Genomic DNA, 20,551 nt, shown 5'->3' on the forward strand with positions numbered 1-20,551 from the left:
CGTATAAAGGCTGCAGACGAAATCGTTAGTCCAAACGGAAGTTTACAAAATTGGTAACATTCACCAAAGCAAAGGAATGCCGTATACTTTCGGCAATTTGGATGCAACTGGATTTGCCAAAATCCTGATTTGAGATCGAGAGGTGCCATGAAACTTTTGCAGTAACTCTTCTAATGTCTGTGGTCGGTCGGTTTCTGTAATGATTATTTTATTAACCTCTCAATTATACCCTGATCAATCATTGCTCATAACTCTTTGTTAACCGCTTCTGTGTATGTATGCGGGATTGGATAGTGTTTTGCTTTGAAAGTCTCGTATGGTTTCACCTGAAATTCGTACATAAATCCTGTCATCGTTCCTGGAACACTGTTAAAAACTGTTTCAAGTTGCACAAGAATATTTTCTAATTCTGTGCGCTCTGTGTCGTCTTTTGCTATACTATCTCCAACCTTGCGTGTAATTGTCTCTAATACATTATACTCCTGTTCCTCTGCCATGTCGTTATTATGTGTATTCGTGTATAGTATGAGATAACAGTCGTTATCTTTAGAATCTGCAATAATCTCGATCCTGTGCATATTTTGTTCTTCTGAGGATACTGTGTTTTGAAATCTCACTACCACTTCACAGTATTCCTTCTGTAATGTTAGGTATGACGATTTAAAGTCAATCTTTGCGTCGTACTGTACGAGAAAATTCATTGCTAATATTATATCAGTTGTTAAATGTGGAACTATCCAACAATTGCTGTGGAAAATTTGCCCTGCAAAAACAAACGTTAATTGTGTCTGTCTTTTGACTTCAATGATTTTTCCTGGAAATGCTCCCTTAACTTTAGTTTTGTGTAACGGGAATACTGGATAATCATTATCGCTATTGCATCTGTTAAATGTGTCTTCATTAATTACGCACATTGGTGAGCCTATCGTTATCTTTTCTCTGTCCTTATCCATAGTTTCGTCATTTAGAGATTCATCACGAGCTATCTCTAGTCATAAAAGTTCTGACATTTCATTTTCTGTTGGGGAGTGTTGTGTGTTTTCTATGAGCTGCACTGTTCTACCGTTTTGATTATTAGCGGTAGGTGGCGGATGAAATCTTGCGTCTGGTACATTCATACGATAACTTGGCTGTTGTGCACCGTTTGAATTTCTATGAAAATTATCATTGTAGAATGTCCTTTGCGGTCGGTGTTCGTTTTCTCTCCTTCTGTCGTCATAACTGTAGCTATGCGGCGAGGCACGCGTGTTTCTCTGAAAAGGCTGTCTTCGTTCGTTTTGTGTATTTTGCTGCTGACCCATGTAATTGTTTGTACCTGTCGCCTTTTCTTGGCGATGAGTCGTGTGAAAGTTTGACCGGTTCGGCATTTTCTGTCGTATATGTGTCGTGTTATTTGGATGGCTTTGTTGTTGTCTTGGATTGTAATGTACATTGTTATTATACTGCTGTTCATTGCATCCCTGTGTGTATTCTCGACTAAAGTTTTCATTTTCGCTGCGAAAGCGTTTATTATTATTGTTATTGCCAAATCGTGTTTGCTCAAAATTATTATTGTTTGTCTGGTTTGCGTTGTCGTGAAAAGTTCTTATTAACAAACGCATAATCTGCCTGGTGTGCCTCTAGCAATTGCAGGATGTCTCTAAATGCGTACACGCTGTCCTTTTGGTGGCCTGTTAGTAATGACACTTTCAATGCTCTTGGGAGTTTTGAAATACACAACTGTATTAATGCGGATTGACTGTATGGCTCATTGAGGTATTGGTTTTGTTCAACCATATACTCGAAAAATTGTGTGATTGTTGGGAAAGTAGAATTCTCGAAATTTGGTAGACTAATTAGCAGATCTTTAATGCTACTCTGTGTGGTATCTGACCAATATGCAACTATAAATGCTTCCTGGAATGCTTCTACTGGAAAACACTGTCTAGAAATTGGTCGCATTCTTCTCGCTGCTTCCCCTTCAAGAAAACTAATAATAAATTCTAGCCTATGTTGAACTGGCCATGATGGTGGGAGTGCCGCATTGAATTGTTGGATCCAGTCCAGTGGATGTATTTGCGTCCTGTCGTTTTTAAATGTTTTAAACTTTCTCACTGAAAGGAAATGATTGTGGTCGAAACCGTCATGTCTTTGGGTGTAATTATTTTCGTAATGTTGTGAATATGAATTTATGTGTCTTTCTGTCTGGTTAAGATCTCCCACTCTCTGAAGTCTACCGACATTATGTGTATTGTGCATCTGAGGCATGTCGTAATGGTGTGTGTTCTGTTGGAATTGGTTGTTTGCAGTTGTTTCTTGTGTGTCGGCTATCCTTTGCTATAAAGAATTGAGTTTCAGATGCAACAAATTATTACGTGATTCTAGGTCTGCGATTGTTTGTTGCACATTTGTAATTTGCGCATCTTTACTATTAGAAATCTGTTGAACTGAGACTGGTGCAGTGTCATCCGATTTACTGTCATTGGTAGTATCTAACAGGTCTGTTCTTGTAGTGAGTTCGTTGATCATTTTTATCAATTCGTTTCGTAATTTACGATTACTTTTGGTTACTTTCTTAAAATCTGCTTTCAAATTTTCTGAGTTTTGATTGATTTCTATGCGTTCCATTCTGTCAATTAGTGTCAGAACTTCTTCTGTTAATTTATCCCTAATATTCTGGATTTCAGTGTCTGTAGAAATTTTTGCCTCAGTTGTGTGTGATTGGATTTCCGTGAGCCTCTCTTGTATTTCAATATTTGTCTCCTTAACCGTTTCGATTTCTTCCGAAATCGAGTGTATGTAATTGTCCACATAAGTTTTTCCCTGAGCACTGAGCAAACACTTTCTTTTTGTCGTCCTGTCGCTGATTATTAATTGTTTGTAATAGTTCTTTTCGTTCTTTATCCTGCGATCGCACCAGTTTGCGGTGACGTATCAAACAGTTTTCTGTGTGATTGTTAAAACGTTCATCAATGTGAGCTGATTCTTGTGCCCTTCTGTTAAAGTTTTGATTCATGTCTTGTCTCATTTGTAGCAAAAATGCCGTTATTGGATCAGTTTCGGATTGACTTCTGTGTGTATTTGTATTCGTTGTTAAAGGTTGTACATCTGTGTTCATTTGAACATCCTCAGCCGATTGTGATCGTGTCACCTCTTCCGTGGCTTCGGAATTTTTGTCAATAAAACTGTGATATATGCTACGCAGATTGTGTATCTGTGTACCGTTTGAATCTGTTTCGGCACGTAATGGAGTCACACTGTTTGACTGCATTGTAGTGGTTTCGTTACTGAAACTATTATGTCTGCTACGCGTAATTTGTGGCTGTGTAGCGTCTGTTGTATTTGAAAACAAATTATTCTGCACAAATGTCTCATTATCAGTTGGCATTTCTGAAGTTGATTGTTCGTCAAAAGATTCCATATTATTACTGCTCTCGAATGTCTGTTCACCTAATGTTACACTACCGCGTTTTTCACACGTATTGTTTCTGTGTATTCCTTAAAAGAATTTCTCGTCACTATTTTCTACACTTTTATCGCTTTGAGAACGAGTAATTATTTTGCGGGACATTGTCTATAATTAACACACGCAACAAAATATATCACTGTTCCAAGCGGATTTAACACTGAACAAACACTTTTCAACGCAGTATCAATAGAGCAAACAGAATCGCCGATGGGCTATGAATTAAAGGTCTACAGTTTAGTACAAGCGTTGCGCCACTTAACACTAGCTTATTCATACAATTGCCAGAGTCAATATATTCATTTTCACAGTAGATTCACTAAAGAGTCTTACCAATTGGATGTCGCCAAGTGAAACCATCCAGTCTCCTCTATACCTCTTTTGTTAATGATATCCTTCCCTTTTACAATAAACTATGAAACCATTCCTTAGGATTTCTATCTCTTGCTTAATAATAACAAATGAAATCTTCTCTTTGAAATTTATTCTCTTTCTCTATCTTCGCAGACAAATTTAATTGCTGCTTATTAAAAGTGATTTTCTGATTATTTCGACCAAACATAGAATGCGTCGTCGTCATGGTCCTCAGTCGTTATCTGCAATAACCTTTTTTACTGTTACTGGATCGCCATCTGACTGCTACATCGAACTGCGACATGAATATACTTACTCTCTTTTACTATATTAGCTGCTGGTGGGCTTTTATAAGAAGTGGCTGTATTTACTACCAAAGCTGATGTTATTCTTTAATAGCAAAGCTGACGTTATTCTTTAATTAATTTGACTGAAGTTACGTAATTCATAGTTAAACTTTTTCTTGACAACAATAAAATTTTGCAAAGTTTTACGTTGATGGTTTTTGCGATGGATTATAATTAGAAATACAACATTGCTGGCAGAAGTTAATTATATTCTGAATGAAATGATTTTACAAACGTTCAAATGGGACTTACTTTTTACAATAATCTTACAACTAGCAATGCGCAAATACACCTTCAGTAGTCTTGAGTTTCTCAAAAAATTAATTCAATAATATTAGTTCCTCTTATTATAATAGTTAGCTGATGTCTCTGTACATCCGTTTATAATCTCTTGTAAATCATAGCTAGTGGCTGGCAGGCACACCTCTCTTCTCAACCTCTCGTTTCAGACCTACTACCGACTCGCTTCATCTCGCTTACTACTGACCTCCTACGAACGCTAAAGTGCGATCTCTCCTGCAAACAATGCTTTCTAGTGCAGACAATCCCTGCTACCATTACAAAATGTATCAATGCGCGGTCTTTCCCGCTCTTTTCTTAAAATGTATCCAAACGCGGTCTCTCCCGCCCTTTTTTAAAATTATATCAGTTTGCGATCTCTCTTGTCAACAATACTTTGGTGCAGACATTCCCTGCTCCCACAATTATTTCCAACATGACAAATATTAATTATTCCTACTTAATCCTATTAATAAAATATAAACATCTTTCATAAATTGTGATTTGACAATAGACAATAGCAATATACACGTCTTACAAGGTTTATTATTACTTGACAGAGGTAGTAATTCAGCGTTGACATAGATACACTATCCACGAAACCACAAATATCTTTGAGAAAATAACTGTCAACATTGAATTTCTACAACTGGCAGGTCGTAAGAAACGTATTGTAATATTCGTGCGACAGCAAATTATTGAACAGCTTTATAACGTTGCTGAAAACAACATGTTTAATCAGCCTTGATTAAAAGAAATTACCATCATAACCTTTACTTTCTAAATAACAGATTTTACGTGCCTACAGTGTAAATGAGTGCTTATTTTTTTCCATACACGTCTACCAGACCTTAAACTACTGGGTTGAGGACAGAGTCAGATAGTTCTTCGTTTCCATCAAATCCCTGCTCCTCTTATAGAGGAACAGTGACGATTACTCTTTCTGTTCATCCCACAAATTCTAAAAACATATCCATAGGTTTCCAGTTAGCCGAAGATTAGATTAAAGAATTCTTTAAACGTGAACTTTTGGTTTTGTAAGACAGCAACAACACACCGTCTTCAGGCCACAAGTGGCCCATCGGGACCATCCGACCGCCGTGTCATCCTCAGCTGAGGATCAGATAGGAGAGGCGTGCGGTCAGCACACCGCTCTCCCGGTCGTTATGGCGGTTTTCTGTGACCGGAGCCGCTACCGTTCGGTCGAGTAGCTCCTCAATTGGCATCACGAGGCCGAGTGCATCCCGAAAAATGGCAACAGCGCATGGCGGCACAGATGGTCACCCATCCAAGTGCTGGCCACGCCCGACAGTGCTTAACTTCGGTGATCTGACTGGAACTGGTGGATCCACTGCGGCAAGGCCGTTGCCCGTTAAGTTATTGGAAATCTGCTTTTCAAGCACTCCAATTAAAACAGCACAATTTTGACAGCTACTTACAGACAATAGTGATTAAAATTATTCTGAGTATAATGCCGCGCCATTGCTAAAAACTAGCAACAATAATAAACTAAAATCGACGTTTCGGCCGAATTGCAACGGCCTTCCTCAGGGCACGACTGGCTTTTCATGGTGATAGGTGCTTCTATTTATTACAGACTATCGATGTCTGACGTCACTGTTATAAAACTTTTAATTGGCCCTCTAATGTGATTTGCTATTCATGATGTAAGGGAAGGTGGAAGGAAAGAGGCTATTCGTGGATGTCCATGTCGTTAACGATTGGTAGCTGTCCGCCAATCAGCGTTTGGCTTCTGGTGGGCAAGTTTTCCTCCCGGTGTGCACGGAAGTGGACTGGCAGCTGTTTGTGCAGATACGCCCATGTCCCGTGTAGCTTCTGCCCCGGGACCGCTCGCGGCCCGTTGGAGTGGGACACCGCCTGCGGAAGCCTACGTTCTTATACTGACAAGTTCGAAGTAAGGAAATTCTGCGCCACATCCGATATTTGCCATACAGTAAACAAAATGTCAACTGACAGCGAGGCCGACGTTGAAATTTACAATTGAGGCCGACGTTGGAATTTACAATTTCGCTGTTAGACTGTTTCACTACCAACCCAGAGAAAGAAATCTTGAAATGATATTTCCGTTTGTCTGTAGAGACAATATCATATAACTTTTTTGGAAGTTTCGTTTGTTTTCGCTCCCTTGTTTGTATCTACACCATTCTTCGGTACTAGGCGTATGGCGGATTTAACGCCCGTCTATGCTTTGGTGTTGTTTCAGCTAAGTTGCACTCGATCTAGAAACTCCAAAATCACTGTACAGTCGCACTATTCTCCTACCTGACTGATAGTTTTTTCAATCTCGTTCAACAAAGAAAATATACCAAAACAATCGGAACCTGAAAAATACCCTGCTGTCCATTCCGCTGGACGGATTACGCCATAATGGCCGCATAGCTGGAGAGGGCTAAGCGACTTAACAGAACCACTTTAAGCTGTTATAAATTGTATAGATAGAAGAATAACTAACTTCCGGTTCAAATTACATCTTGAGAGTAAAAATTGGCTACTTAATACAGTTCTTTTTCAGGAAAACATCGTTAGTACTAGAGAGGAAAAATAAAGTCATTCACCAAATTTTAGGCACAGTTTTCGAGCACATAGTCATTTTTGCACTCACCAACAACCCTGCACTGTTTGTGGGCCCACAGTGAGTGTCCCGGGTACCTGACCACGGCTTGGACGACGGAAACTTTCTCGAAAACTAGCTCTCCATTCCTCCCAGCCATTCTGGTCTCCTTGTTAAAATTATGCGAAAGATGTTTTCTCTCGCACAGTTCAAAATGCTGCGCGTCGCAGGTCTTTGTCCTGCCGAAAAGATCATCTCTCCAACAACAGGGATGGTCGTAAATTTCATCTTCTTGTTTTGAGATAAAATCGGACTGAACCCTTTCAATGACCATCTTACTGTCCGTAGCACGTAGACTTCTCATGTATTCCTTGAAACACGATGTGATGGCAGCAGTTTCGAAATCCATGCCGACCTTCACTGTCTGTATTGTTCTGTCCATGCTGCATGGACCTCAGTGTTTACCGTCTTCTTTGTGCTGAAACGTCTACACCGTCGTTGTACGGAAAAATGAATTATTTTTATCGTTTAACAATTATTGTTTACTAGCTGACAAACCAAGCATGACCCAGGTATTCATTTGGTAATATTCTGTTAGGTACGAAAACAAAAAAAGAACAGTGTTAGTAGTGTAGTATCGAAAAAATTTCATGTCCATGTATTCGTGAAAACACTCTTGAAATTATGAAACAGTCGTAGACAGAAGTATGCATAATGTACGAGTGTGTAAATTCAGTATCCAAATTAAGGAACATGATCCTAGACAGTTTTCTAGGCTGGGCGCACGTGCTTCACGTATCTACAACGCGATTTTGCAGACGTCTTCAGAGCTATATAGACGGCTGTCGTCTTCGCCCACAGTCATTTGCGCTTCGCGATTGAACGCCGTCAAAACCGCTGCCATGTGTCAGAGATTTTCTTAAGTTGATTCGACTACAGGAGTGTCTTGGTAGTAAAGAATAAATGTATTAAAACGTCATGTATGATGCGACGTTTTTTCAAGTATCTCAGTGTTTATGACGTCATATCTTTTGAACTATGTCACGTAGAATTATATATTTGAGCAGGTACATTCAGCAGCATATGTGGGTATTGTCAGCTAAGTATGTTGCAAATACAGTTAGTAGAAAAGAAGTAATAAATTTAAACGTTACGTACAATCCTGATTTTTCCACACATCTCAGTGTTCATGACGTCATATTTGCTGAAATATGGGTGGTACCATGATATACTTTCGTAAGTGCAATGAGCGGCATACGTGGATACAGCCTACGAAATTTATTCTGTGCACAGTAAGTAGCAGCAGAAATAATACATTTAAACGTCACACATGATGCGGCCGTTTCTCACGCATCTCGTTATTTATGACTTCATACCTCCTGTACTATGATAGTTAGGTGGTGCTTACGCCCGCAGCGATTGTTGCCTGACAGTAAACAAATCGGTCCAGTGGTTTGGGAGATGTTGAACATACACATACGCAACAAAAGCGCATCCGGCACAACATTTCAACACTATGTCTGGCGATGTTTAATCCTAATCCACAAGACTTTTTGCGCCAATTTGTGACTGTTGATGAAACCTGGATCCATCCTTGCACAAGAGAGTGAAAACGGCAGTCGTAACAATGGTTCATGAAAGCGAAGAGAAGAAGGCAAAGACCATTTTGTCAGCTGGTAAGGTGATCGTCACAGATTTTTTAGGATTACCAAGGAAAAAATCCTCATAGATTACCTGGAAAAAGGCGGAACCATAGCTGCTCCCTATTATACTTCATTGTTGCATTGTTTCAAACTTGCGTTGGCTTTGCGTTGGCTGCAAAAAGACCGAGACTGGCACGCAGAAAAGTGCTTTCACCTCAATAATGCGTCATTCCACATATCAGTAACGATGGAAAAAGCGTGTGAATTGGGCTTTGAATTGGTTCCTTATCACCCTATTCATCAGACTTAGCCGCAAGTGACTTCTTCCTCTTCCCCAACTTGAAACTCTGGCTTACTGGGAACACATTTCGTCCTACGACGAAGTGAGTATTTTGCGGAGTTCGACAGAATCTATTTACGAGACTTATAAAACCTCCCTCGTATGTGTAATTCGGTGGTCAGCACATTCCGAGAGCGAGTGAGCGCCATTTAATTGGCTGTATTGGCGCACAGAGAAGTAGGCTAACAGTGTGATTGCCGTAATTGTGGCTAAGTGGCTGTAGGATTCTTATTGAGTGGAGGACTCAGATTTATTGAATTAATTTTCAAACAGACACTAGTATTTGTGATGGCGTAATTGTAAGATTGTGCTCATACAGCAGTATCAATCCGTTAATTGTCGATATTTTCCCAGTAATAAGCAAACCGTGCGAAACTGGAGCCTTTGGAGTAAATGCATGACAAGGTTGCTATTACTGATAATTTTAAGTGACGAATTGCCAGTTAAAATAGAGCATGATAGTGGAGCCGTACAGGGTCAACACCTGAAGAGGCTATATTTTATATGCATTATGTAGCTTAAGGCCAAAAGTGGTGGTGGCACGCAAGCTTTTTGTTTTCTTCATGTGGGGTCAACTTTTTCTGGGTGCATTCATTCGAATCATCGTTGTGCTGCTGAAATAAAGAGCTCAATAAGTCTTAGGCGATAAAAAATAAATTTGGAGTCCTCGCATTTTGATTGGAGCTAAATTTCCATTAACATTCACTGAAGCCCCCTAGAGAAAAAAAAGAATAGCTCACTATTTTAAAGATACAGAAATAAGAATAACGAAAAAGGAAGAATAACAGAAACTTGAAAATAATAAAACCTAAACAAATAATATTTTATTGAATAAATGATATTTGTAGTTATGGAATGTCAGGTTTTTTGCGAAAAGTGTGATAGACATTCTTTGCATGTGAATCGCCAGTTACTACGTAATAATTTTAATATATGTTTTACTTCTACCATTAGTAAATAGAAGTTATTATATTATCTTTATAGTTAAAGCTATATGAAAGAAACAGGTATTTATGTAAATTTATAACAAAAATGTAAGTGTAGCGTAAGGCTGTAGAGCCACCTCCCTTTATTATACCTCCTTGGAGGCTGCAAATATATCGCTGGCATAAAAGTAAAATATATCTCTGAGTATTGACTCCGTCGGTGACGATGAACTGGAGAACTTTCACTGTACACTTAACGCGAGGAAAAATAAATAAATAAGAGGTAAGTTGTTATTTACTGATTAGCGGCTTGTGTATGCTTTAGGAATGGAAATCCAAATACAGACAATTTCTGACTATTAGCAGAGTCGTTTCGCTTCGTCAGCACTGTATGTACACTCCTGGAAATGGAAAAAAGAACACATTGACACCGGTGTGTCAGACCCACCATACTTGCTCCGGACACTGCGAGAGGGCTGTACAAGCAATGATCACACGCACGGCACAGCGGACACACCAGGAACCGCGGTGTTGGCCGTCGAATGGCGCTAGCTGCGCAGCATTTGTGCACCGCCGCCGTCAGTGTCAGCCAGTTTGCCGTGGCATACGGAGCTCCATCACAGTCTTTAACACTGGTAGCATGCCGCGATAGCGTGGACATGAACCGTATGTGCAGTTGACGGACTTTGAGCGAGGGCGTATAGTGGGCATGCGGGAGGCCGGGTGGACGTACCGCCGAATTGCTCAACACGTGGGGCGTGAGGTCTCCACAGTACATCGATGTTGTCGCCAGTGGTCGGCGGAAAGTGCACGTGCCCGTCGACCTGGGACCGGACCGCAGCGACGCACGGATGCACGCCAAGACCGTAGGATCCTACGCAGTGCCGTAGGGGACCGCACCGCCACTTCCCAGCAAATTAGAGACGCTGTTGCTCCTGGGGTATCGGCGAGGACCATTCGCAACCGTCTCCATGAAGCTGGGCTACGGTCCCGCACACCGTTAGGCCGTCTTCCGCTCACGCCCCAACATCGTGCAGCCCGCCTCCAGTGGTGTCGCGACAGGCGTGAATGGAGGGACGAATGGAGACGTGTCGTCTTCAGCGATGAGAGTCGCTTCTGCCTTGGTGCCAATGATGGTCGTATGCGTGTTTGGCGCCGTGCAGGTGAGCGCCACAATCAGGACTGCATACGACCGAGGCACACAGGGCCAACACCCGGCATCATGGTGTGGGGAGCGATCTCCTACACTGGCCGTACACCACTGGTGATCGTCGAGGGGACACTGAATAGTGCACGGTACATCCAAACCGTCATCGAACCCATCGTTCTACCATTCCTAGACCGGCAAGGGAACTTGCTGTTCCAACAGGACAATGCACGTCCGCATGTATCCCGTGCCACCCAACGTGCTCTAGAAGGTGTAAGTCAACTACCCTGGCCAGCAAGATCTCCGGATCTGTCCCCCATTGAGCATGTTTGGGACTGGATGAAGCGTCGTCTCACGCGGTCTGCACGTCCAGCACGAACGCTGGTCCAACTGAGGCGCCAGGTGGAAATGGCATGGCAAGCCGTTCCACAGGACTACATCCAGCATCTCTACGATCGTCTCCATGGGAGAATAGCAGCCTGCATTGCTGCGAAAGGTGGATATACACTGTACTAGTGCCGACATTGTGCATGCTCTGTTGCCTGTGTCTATGTGCCTGTGGTTCTGTCAGTGTGATCATGTGATGTATCTGACCCCAGGAATGTGTCAATAAAGTTTCCCCTTCCTGGGACAATGAATTCACGGTGTTCTTATTTCAATTTCCAGGAGTGTATATTCTCTTGTGGCTTCGGGATGTGATAGTAAAGTTTATGATTTAATTGCCAAAGAAATTCGACTTAATATTGAATACTAAGATTTTGTTTACTTAATCGATCCTAATTAATCGAGATTACGCTAAGCCTAAAGTCTACACCTTATAGTGTATAGACATAAATGGAGAGATTTAGGTGTTACTTTCTGGTGTACTTCGCTGGATGGCGTAGCACATTTAATAGAGCACAGTCAATTAGAGATAAGTCAACCGACAGACTAACCTTGCTTACAGTTTATCGCTACCTGCGTACTGGCAGCTTAATGCGTTATCTGAGAATCTTTTGATGATCAGGTGCGTCGGCACGTGTGGTTGTTGCTATGTTATTTGATTAGAAAAGCGCACTAGAATGGTATAATATTGTGTTGTATGTACAGAGCACACCATCAGCAAACACGGACTCACCGCATAAGCAAGATAACTTTGCCAAAGGTGCGTGTACTGACTGTCTACTATTTTAGAGCACAATACTAACATATACTATCCCTGCACAGTGCAAACACCACCCACACGGAAGGATGGACACTTGCATCTACATCTACTTCGTTTCCTAACTTCTTTTGATAATAAACTAACTTGACTTTCTGTGTTTAGCAAAATAGGAGAACCTGATTTTCAACTACGCCATGCGCTATTTGAGTTCATCTGCTCTTGTCAGGTTCCTCATTTTCTAGCAATAACTCCCCCCCCCCCCCCCTTCCTAGAGGTTGTTGACCATGATATCTCAAGAAAGCATTTTTGTATTCTGGACTGTTATAGGGTGAACGACTAGACATAGAAGTCTCCTGATTATTGTCAGTATCCTCCTGCATTACTACTTCGTTCTGGTTTCGACTAGTTCCACTGTTAACTAGTTTGACGATGACTACCATCATTTCTAGCTTCTCCTTTTAAATTACTCAGCTCACTATTAAGATTACAACTACCTTTATTTAGTGGGTGTTTATTACTTTTATTCGACTCAAATTTCCAACGTGTCCTGTTGTCCATAGGTTTATTATAACGTCCTTTATCCTTTCGATAGGTCCGGTTATTCCTTCGGAAACTACTATTATCATTATTCAGTGCTATGCGATTATCATTAAAACCAACCCAATCTGACATTTCCTTTGTCTTTTGTGTTATTTAAATAATCTAATTGATTTAGTGATTGAGTCTTTCACCAAGTAAGCTTTCTATCACTTTGTCTGGCAATACAGTTCAAATGCAATTCAACTACGGCTCCGTCGAGATATCAAACCTGATTTAGCTGTTATTGAACGAAGTTTCCGTATCAACCCCAACTATCATTACACTTTTGTGGTCCAAATAGCCCGAGTCTGACTATTCTCGGTGCCTTATCTGACCAAAATTTGCTTTCAATGCACGAGAAAATTCATCAACTGTTATAATTCGGCTCAAATTTAATATTGCCCACCGCAATACATCTTCCTCTTGGTGGCTAACAAAGAATCTAATACTTCTTTGACTATGCCAGGTGGGCTTCTTGGAATGACTTCAGAAAAATTACGAGATGCGCTGATCCTCGAGACTTAAACCTTGTAAAAAGAGTACTGTTCTTTCTTATACCTATCCTTGACTCTTCTAACAAATCACGACGATTGCTCCCAGACACATACTTATACTCATTATTTGCAACAGAGTTCAGTGATCCGTGGGCCAAAAAATTCTCACCACTAGTGTCATTTGAACTACTAGTGTTTCTACAACACGGAATTAATGTTACATTATCTCTTTGATTACATTCATGATCGCATGCAGCATTACATTCTCTGCCTCAGCAGCTAACTTCAGATGTAGGTATAAATTATCGTCTTATCTTATCTACCAGCCATCTCTGTCTTTGCTTATTTTATAATCCACAGATTTACTTAAATCCTCCATCTCCTTCTTGATTTGATCATTATTTCTTCTTATTTGATGCGTTACATAGTGTAATAACAGACTAATCGACATTTCCTCAGATTCCTGAAACTTCCCAATCCATCCGCAAGAGAAGATAGTTTTCTATATAACTACTAGTTTTCTGTTGGTTTCCTCGTAGTGTAATTTTAAATTAGGCATTTCATTTTTTACTGGTGCCTGCGTGCTTTTCAATTCTTCCATAACTGTTTTAAATTCCTCCGTATCTTAATCCGCTTTTTCACAATCTTTCTTTGCTTGTACCTGTCATTTTTTTGGTAATCTGTTCAAAATAAACTGTAGTCCTCATCCATGTTTCAAGTTGTAAATAAGTCAAGTACTCGACACTAAACACTTTGATTAAAGCGAACCTTTAGTGAACCGTGAAATCGTAAAATGCTATTGGCTAATAATAACCACAACGCCTCGTAATTAAAGTTCTGCCACAGTTCTTAATATATTATTTTATACTCGCGTTTCAGCAACTGCCTCCTCCAGCTTGTTGTCTCAACGGTTGCGATATCTCGATCATAGCTTGGGCGCGCACCAGTCTTAATGATCGCTCATTCAGGATGCAGACTGCCTGATAAGAGGTCCATCACCGCTTTAAAGTGACAATGACCCTGTAAAAACTTACACATTACGAATAACCACAGTTTAACTGACTTCTGCACTAACAGTCTATGCATTTTCGCAACTATTTAAACTTAAAATTCACTCCTCAGAATGTGATGTTGTCCAACCATGACTAGAACCACTGAGTCAACAAGCTATGTGTTTGGTAATGTACCACATCCTGGACACACAGGGCTGACAATTTTTCTCCTTCCTGTACTGTCACTTCAATAATGAAGTACGATTTATAATTTAAATTGAATAGCACTGCTCAGTCACGTATATTCAGTTTCATTGTCACTGTGCAGTGAATGTTTTATGTACCTGAATATAGATTCTACAGCACAAGAGAGTTGTTACACACACACAAAAGCACTGTTAATAGTTAACAGATTTGACTTTATGTATTATCATAAAGATTCCCTACTTTTTAAAGAAATGCTCATAGATATTCCTTCATTTCCACAGAAGAGATAATAAGACTTGAAAGTAATCATAATCAGCTACCACGTTACGAAAATGCGGTCAAACGAAATTATCTGCTTAACAATAGCGTCTCCAGTCTGCTGGAGTTTATTTCAATGTGGTAAGAAACTAACATACAATTAAATCTTATCAGACTGCACCAATTATCTATCACAGACTTTTATCGGTACACAGGACCGTGTACAAACTCCGGGGATTGATCGATGAGAGGATACGGAAGAATAAATGTCTCCACTGTCATGGAGAACGTTCCACTTGGTCGTTTGGCTCCCCCTGTACTGATGGGCCAACAGCCTGGTGCTGACGCGGCGGTCACATTCCACAGTGTTAATTACATTTTCCTTCAAGCCTGTCCGCCTGCTTAACTGGGTGGTAACGTGCTCGCCTCCCATGAAACTGGGCCTGGGTTCGATTCCCGGCCAGATTGGAAATTTTCTCTGCTCGGTGACTGGGTGTTCTATTGTTCTCATCATCATTTCATCCTCATCACCGGTTGCCCAATGTGGCGTCGAATGAAATAAGACTTGCACCTGGCGGCCGAACTTCCCCGAATATGGGCCTTCTGCCCAACTATGCCATATGCTAATTTCATTTTTTTCCCTTCAAGTCTGGTGTCCCCCATTTCGGGTAAGACCTTCATGATTTCCTGTTTCCCGAAAAGAACCTGCCTCAGACAAAAGGAGAAACACTGTTGCAAACATTGATTACTGTGGTTGTTGTCAGTGGGGATAGGTTCCCTGAAACAACCTTGCTGCCTGCTACCTGTTGCCATTTGCCATTCTGTAAGTAAATACCATGTCGGCAAGCTCTCAATTCGAACACGGAAACATTGTGTAGAATGCAGTATCACATCCACTACAAGGCGAGTCAGCAAGAGAAGTGAATCGTGCACAACGTTACCAATTACTATGGCAGGAGAGGGCGCTAGGGCATGATGTATGAGGGACACTACCATCCTCTAGGGAGAAACCAACATACTGTAACTGTGGCTACACGGTATAGCGCATATTAGAGTGATTGAATAAATGGTCTCTAGCAAGGAGACCATGCACTTACCGACATAAGTTTGTTACACCTTTTTTGTTCTGTACCCTGTCATCAATCAATCCCTAATGTGTGTACATGATGGAAAATATCATCCTGTATTATAAAAAATCTATTCAGATTAATACCATTCAGAATTAATATAGGCATGGAGATGCAAACCCTACTATTATTGTTTCTGGCTGTGTACGTTGAGAATATGGTTTCTAATCCTGGCTGGGTCGCCAATTTATACAAAATCACTTCTTTATGGTGTAATCTCTCCAACCCAAAAAACTAATTTTGGGCTGGCCACTTGTCTAAAAGTTACCATACATGCACAATTTTAGATGGATAACGTGATGGTAGGCACTAGGTATAGATCCGAAAGTGGCAGATAATTAATATGACAGGAGGGTACCTGACAAAAATAATCTTTCGTTCAAACAGGACCCTGAAGAGGATCTGAACATATTGGTCGAAACGTCGGGAATTTAGTTGTTATAGTAGCTAACAACGACGCAGACCATCACTCAAAATTATTTTATCCAAAATGACACTGGTAATGAAGCTTAACAACTGATATAACGAACAGTTTATTTGTGGATCTGTCTTTACTGGAAAGTTTTTACTTGTATTGTCATTTTCAGCCATATCATTTTTCCTATCAGTTACGGTTCACTATGCCGTTGTTGTGGTCTTCAGTACGAAGACTTGGTTGATGCAGCTCTCCATGCTACTTTATTCTGTGCAAGACTATGCATAACTACCACAACCTACATGGCAAGTAATACAAGGTACCCTCCAGCATGCATCGTACTGTGGATTGCGTAGTATGTATTTAGATGTAGCACGCGCTGTCTATATTCAAGCCATGGTCTACCTCTACAATTTTTACCCCGACCACTTCCTTCCATTACGAAATTAACGATTCGTTGATGCCTCATGATGTGCCCTATCAACCGAGTCCGTTTTCTTAGTCGAGTTGTCCCACAATTTTTCCTCTCATTCTTCTTCCGTATCTTCTTGTTAGTTGCTGAATACTGCACGTAGATGAAACACATGGCAAAACTTTGCGTTTCCTGGTTGCTGAGACAGTCTAGTGAACGATTTTAGAATCTCGTGAAGAAACGCCCACTAGAGACCGCCTTAAGCATTTTCCGCTATTTCTCGATATTTCTTACTGTCTTTGTTGTTGAGAGAGATGAGGTTCTATTTTACATGGTGTCTGTAACTATTACGAGAGCTCCATACACAAGATTCAAAGAAACTGGTATAAGAATACGTATTCAAATACAGAGATACGTAAACAGGCAGAATACGGCGCTGCGGTCGGCAACGCCTATATAAGACAATAAGTGTTTGGCGCAGTTATTAGATTGGTTACTGCTGCTACTGTGGCAGGTTATCAAGATTTACGTGGATTTGAACGCAGTGTTATAGTCGGCGAACGAGCTATGGGACACGGCATCTCCGAGGTAGCGATGAAGTGCGGATTTTCCCGTACGATCATTTCAAGAGTGTACCGTGAATATCAGGAATCCGATGAAACATCAAATCTCTGACATCGCTGTGACCGGAAAAAGGCTCTGCAAGAACGGGATCAGCGACGACTGAAGAGAATCGTTCAACCTGACAGAAGTGCAACCCTTCCGCAAGTTCCTGTAGATTTAAATACTGGGCCATCAACAAGTGTCAGCGCGAGAACCATTCAACGAAACATCATCGATATGGACTGTCTGAGCTAATGGCCCACCCGTGTACCCTTGATGACTGACTGCACGACGCAAAGCTTTGCGTCTCGCCTGGGCCCGTCAACAGCGACATTGGACTGTTGATGACTAGAAACATGTTGCATGGTGGGACCAGTCTCGTTTCAAATTGTATCGAGCGAATGGACGTGTACGTGAATCCATGGACCCTGCATGTGAGCAGGGGACTGTTCAAGCTGGTGGAGGCTGTGGACTGTTGTGAGGTGTGTGCAGTTGGAGTGATATGGAACCCCTGGTATGTCTAGATATGACTCTGGCAGGTGAAACGTACGTAACCATCCTGTCTGATCACCTGCATCCATTCATGTCCATTGTGCATTCCGACGGACTTGGGCAATTCAGCAAGACGACACCCCACACGTCCAGAATTGCAACAGGATGGTTCCAAGAACACTCTTCTGAGTTTGAACACTTCCGATGGCCACCAAACTCCCCAGACAACAACATTATTGAGCATATCCGGGACACAGCATCTCTGAGGTAGCGACGTGATGTTCAGAGGAGATCTCCACCCCTTCGTATTCTTACAGATTTATGGACAGCCCTGCAGGATTTACTGTGCCAGTTCCCTTCCAGCTCTACTTCAGACGTTAGTCGAGTCCATTTCACGTCCTGTTGCGGCCCTACAGGATATTAGGCACGTGTAACAGTTTCGTTGGCTCTTCAGTGTATTAAGCTTTGCATAATGTACACCCTAAGACAAAAGAAAAACGACGCACTACGAAGGCGTTACGCTGATTGCTCACAAATTGATATTCATACAGGTATCGACGAAAAATGCAAAATTGTAAACTTTAGCGGCTGATGAATGAATGAGTGACGCTGCATCGCAATTTCACCGCGTGGCTGGCAAGGATAGTAAACAGGGGACATCTGTATACCACGACATAATCTTCGCAAATTTCATTCCATGTGCTCGGTTGAACAAAGACTATGCCTCGCACACAGGCGCTTTAACAATATACGCAATGACAGCGCTTCAGAGAGGCCGTGTAGTTGGGCTCAAAGAAGTTGGTTGGAGCAATCGGCGAATCATTCGACATTTCAACATGAGCGATGGTACTTTTCGGCGATGTTGGCAGGAACGGATGAACCATGGCGGAAGACAGGATCAAGAAGGAAGCGATCGACTTAGAGAGACGACCGAGCAGTTGTCACAGAGGCACTCTGAGCTCTAGATTCATCATTGTCATCGAACCGACCTGCAACTCGTGTTTAGCGACCACAAGCGGCTCACAGGTAGAAGGCTGAGCTGACGGCACCCCTGGCGCCGACTGACGCTGACCTCTATACGCCAACAAGCCCATTTGCAGTGATGTCGGGCATATTTCAGCGTGGAATCCCACTGACTTGAGCAAAATTGCCTTCGATGATGACTTCCGCTTCGAACTGAGCCCCAATGACCAGGAAACACGTGTCCGGTGATGCCGAGGACACGGGTGGGACACCAACCTCAATGTCGCCCCCCATACCGCTTGGCAGCCAAGACTGGAGTGCCATTTCTTTTCATAGCAGGACGCCTTTGGTTCTCATCCGCGGCACCCTTACAGCAAAGCGATACGTAGACGATAATCTTCATCTCGTTTTGTTACCCTTCGTGGCAAGGCATTGTGGCCTTACGATTTAGAAAGATAATGCCTAACCGCTGACGGCAAGTATTTCTAATGCTTGTCTTCGTTCTGACCATACCCTACCGCGGCCAGGCCGGCCGCGGTGGTCTAGCGGTTCCAGGCGCTCAGACAGGAACCGCGCGACTGCTACGGTCGCAGGTTCGAATCCTGCCTCGGGCATGGATGTGTGTGATGTCCTTAGGTTAGTTAGGTTTAAGTAGTTCTAAGTTCTAGGGGACTTATGACCACAGATGTTGAGTCCCATAGTGCTCAGAGCCATTTTTTTTCTACCGTGGCCAGCAAGGTCGCCAGATCTCTACGCAATTGAGAATGTTTGGAACATTATGGGTAGGGCAGCCCACCCCGTTAGCCAAGCAGTCTAACGTACTGCTTTCCAGGCGGATTATGGCGAGGTCCTGTATGCCGGCCAGTCTCTGGATGGTTTTAACGCGGTTTTCCATCTGCCTCGACGAATGCGGGCTGGTTACTCGGGAGAAAGCCGAGGGGGGGGGGGGGGCGGGGTTCACTAGGGGCTGCTGAACTGCACAATAACCCAGGGTTCGGTGTGGGGCGGCGGTGGGGTGAGTGGACTGTTGAAGCCTGTTGTGGGGTTGTGAACCACTGAGGGCTACGGCAGGGACGAATGGGTAGAGCCCTCCAACCGGCTCGGAAATTTGACGAGTTAACGCGCAAACTAGACAGCATCTGGCACGGTCTCCCTCAGGACATCCAGTAACTCTGTCAATCAATGCCAAGGCGAGCAACTGCTTGCGTAACGGCCAGAGGTGGACCAACGCGTCACTGTGTCGCTCAATTTGTGAAGCTCTTTCTCTTGAATAAATCATCCAATTTTTCTGCAACTATAATGATTTATTTGTTTGATATGTGCGTGATATCTACGGATTTCCGTTCTATTCGGATAATTCTTTCGTGACGAATCGTTACTTTCTCTTTGTCTTAGAGTGTATCGAAGCTATTAAGAGGGCATTGTTTACACTAATAGAGTTTTATGATGGGAAAAATTCTGTATTTGAAACTCTTATCACAACGTATGAGCCGTTAGGCATACTTCGCCGGTCATGCGCAGTCTTCTACCTAGAAACGGAAGGTCTCTTTACCATGGTCCGCCCTGATAGCTGAGTGGTCAGCGTGACGGATTGCCGTCCTACAGGCCCTGGTTCGATTCCCGGCTGGGTCGGAAACATTCTCTGCTCAGGGACTGGGTGTTGTCTTCATCATTTCATCCACATCCAGCGCGCAGGTCGCCCTATGAGGTGTCGACTGTAATAAGACCTGCACCAAGGCGGCCGGACCTGTCCCGTATGGGCCTCCCAGCCAATGACGCCAAACGCTCATTTCAATTTTTCTTTGTCATGCA

General features: G+C 42.3%; 1 pseudogene; it reads right to left on the bottom strand.

Annotated features, from left to right (window-relative positions):
* Positions 1-5,677: 5,677 nt before the first annotated feature.
* LOC124551394 lies at positions 5,678-5,795 on the bottom strand (annotated as a pseudogene).
* Between the last annotated feature and the right edge of the window lie 14,756 nt (positions 5,796-20,551).

This window comes from Schistocerca americana, chromosome 9, assembly GCF_021461395.2.
Source record: "Schistocerca americana isolate TAMUIC-IGC-003095 chromosome 9, iqSchAmer2.1, whole genome shotgun sequence".
In the NCBI taxonomy this organism is placed as follows: Eukaryota; Metazoa; Arthropoda; class Insecta; order Orthoptera; family Acrididae; genus Schistocerca; species Schistocerca americana.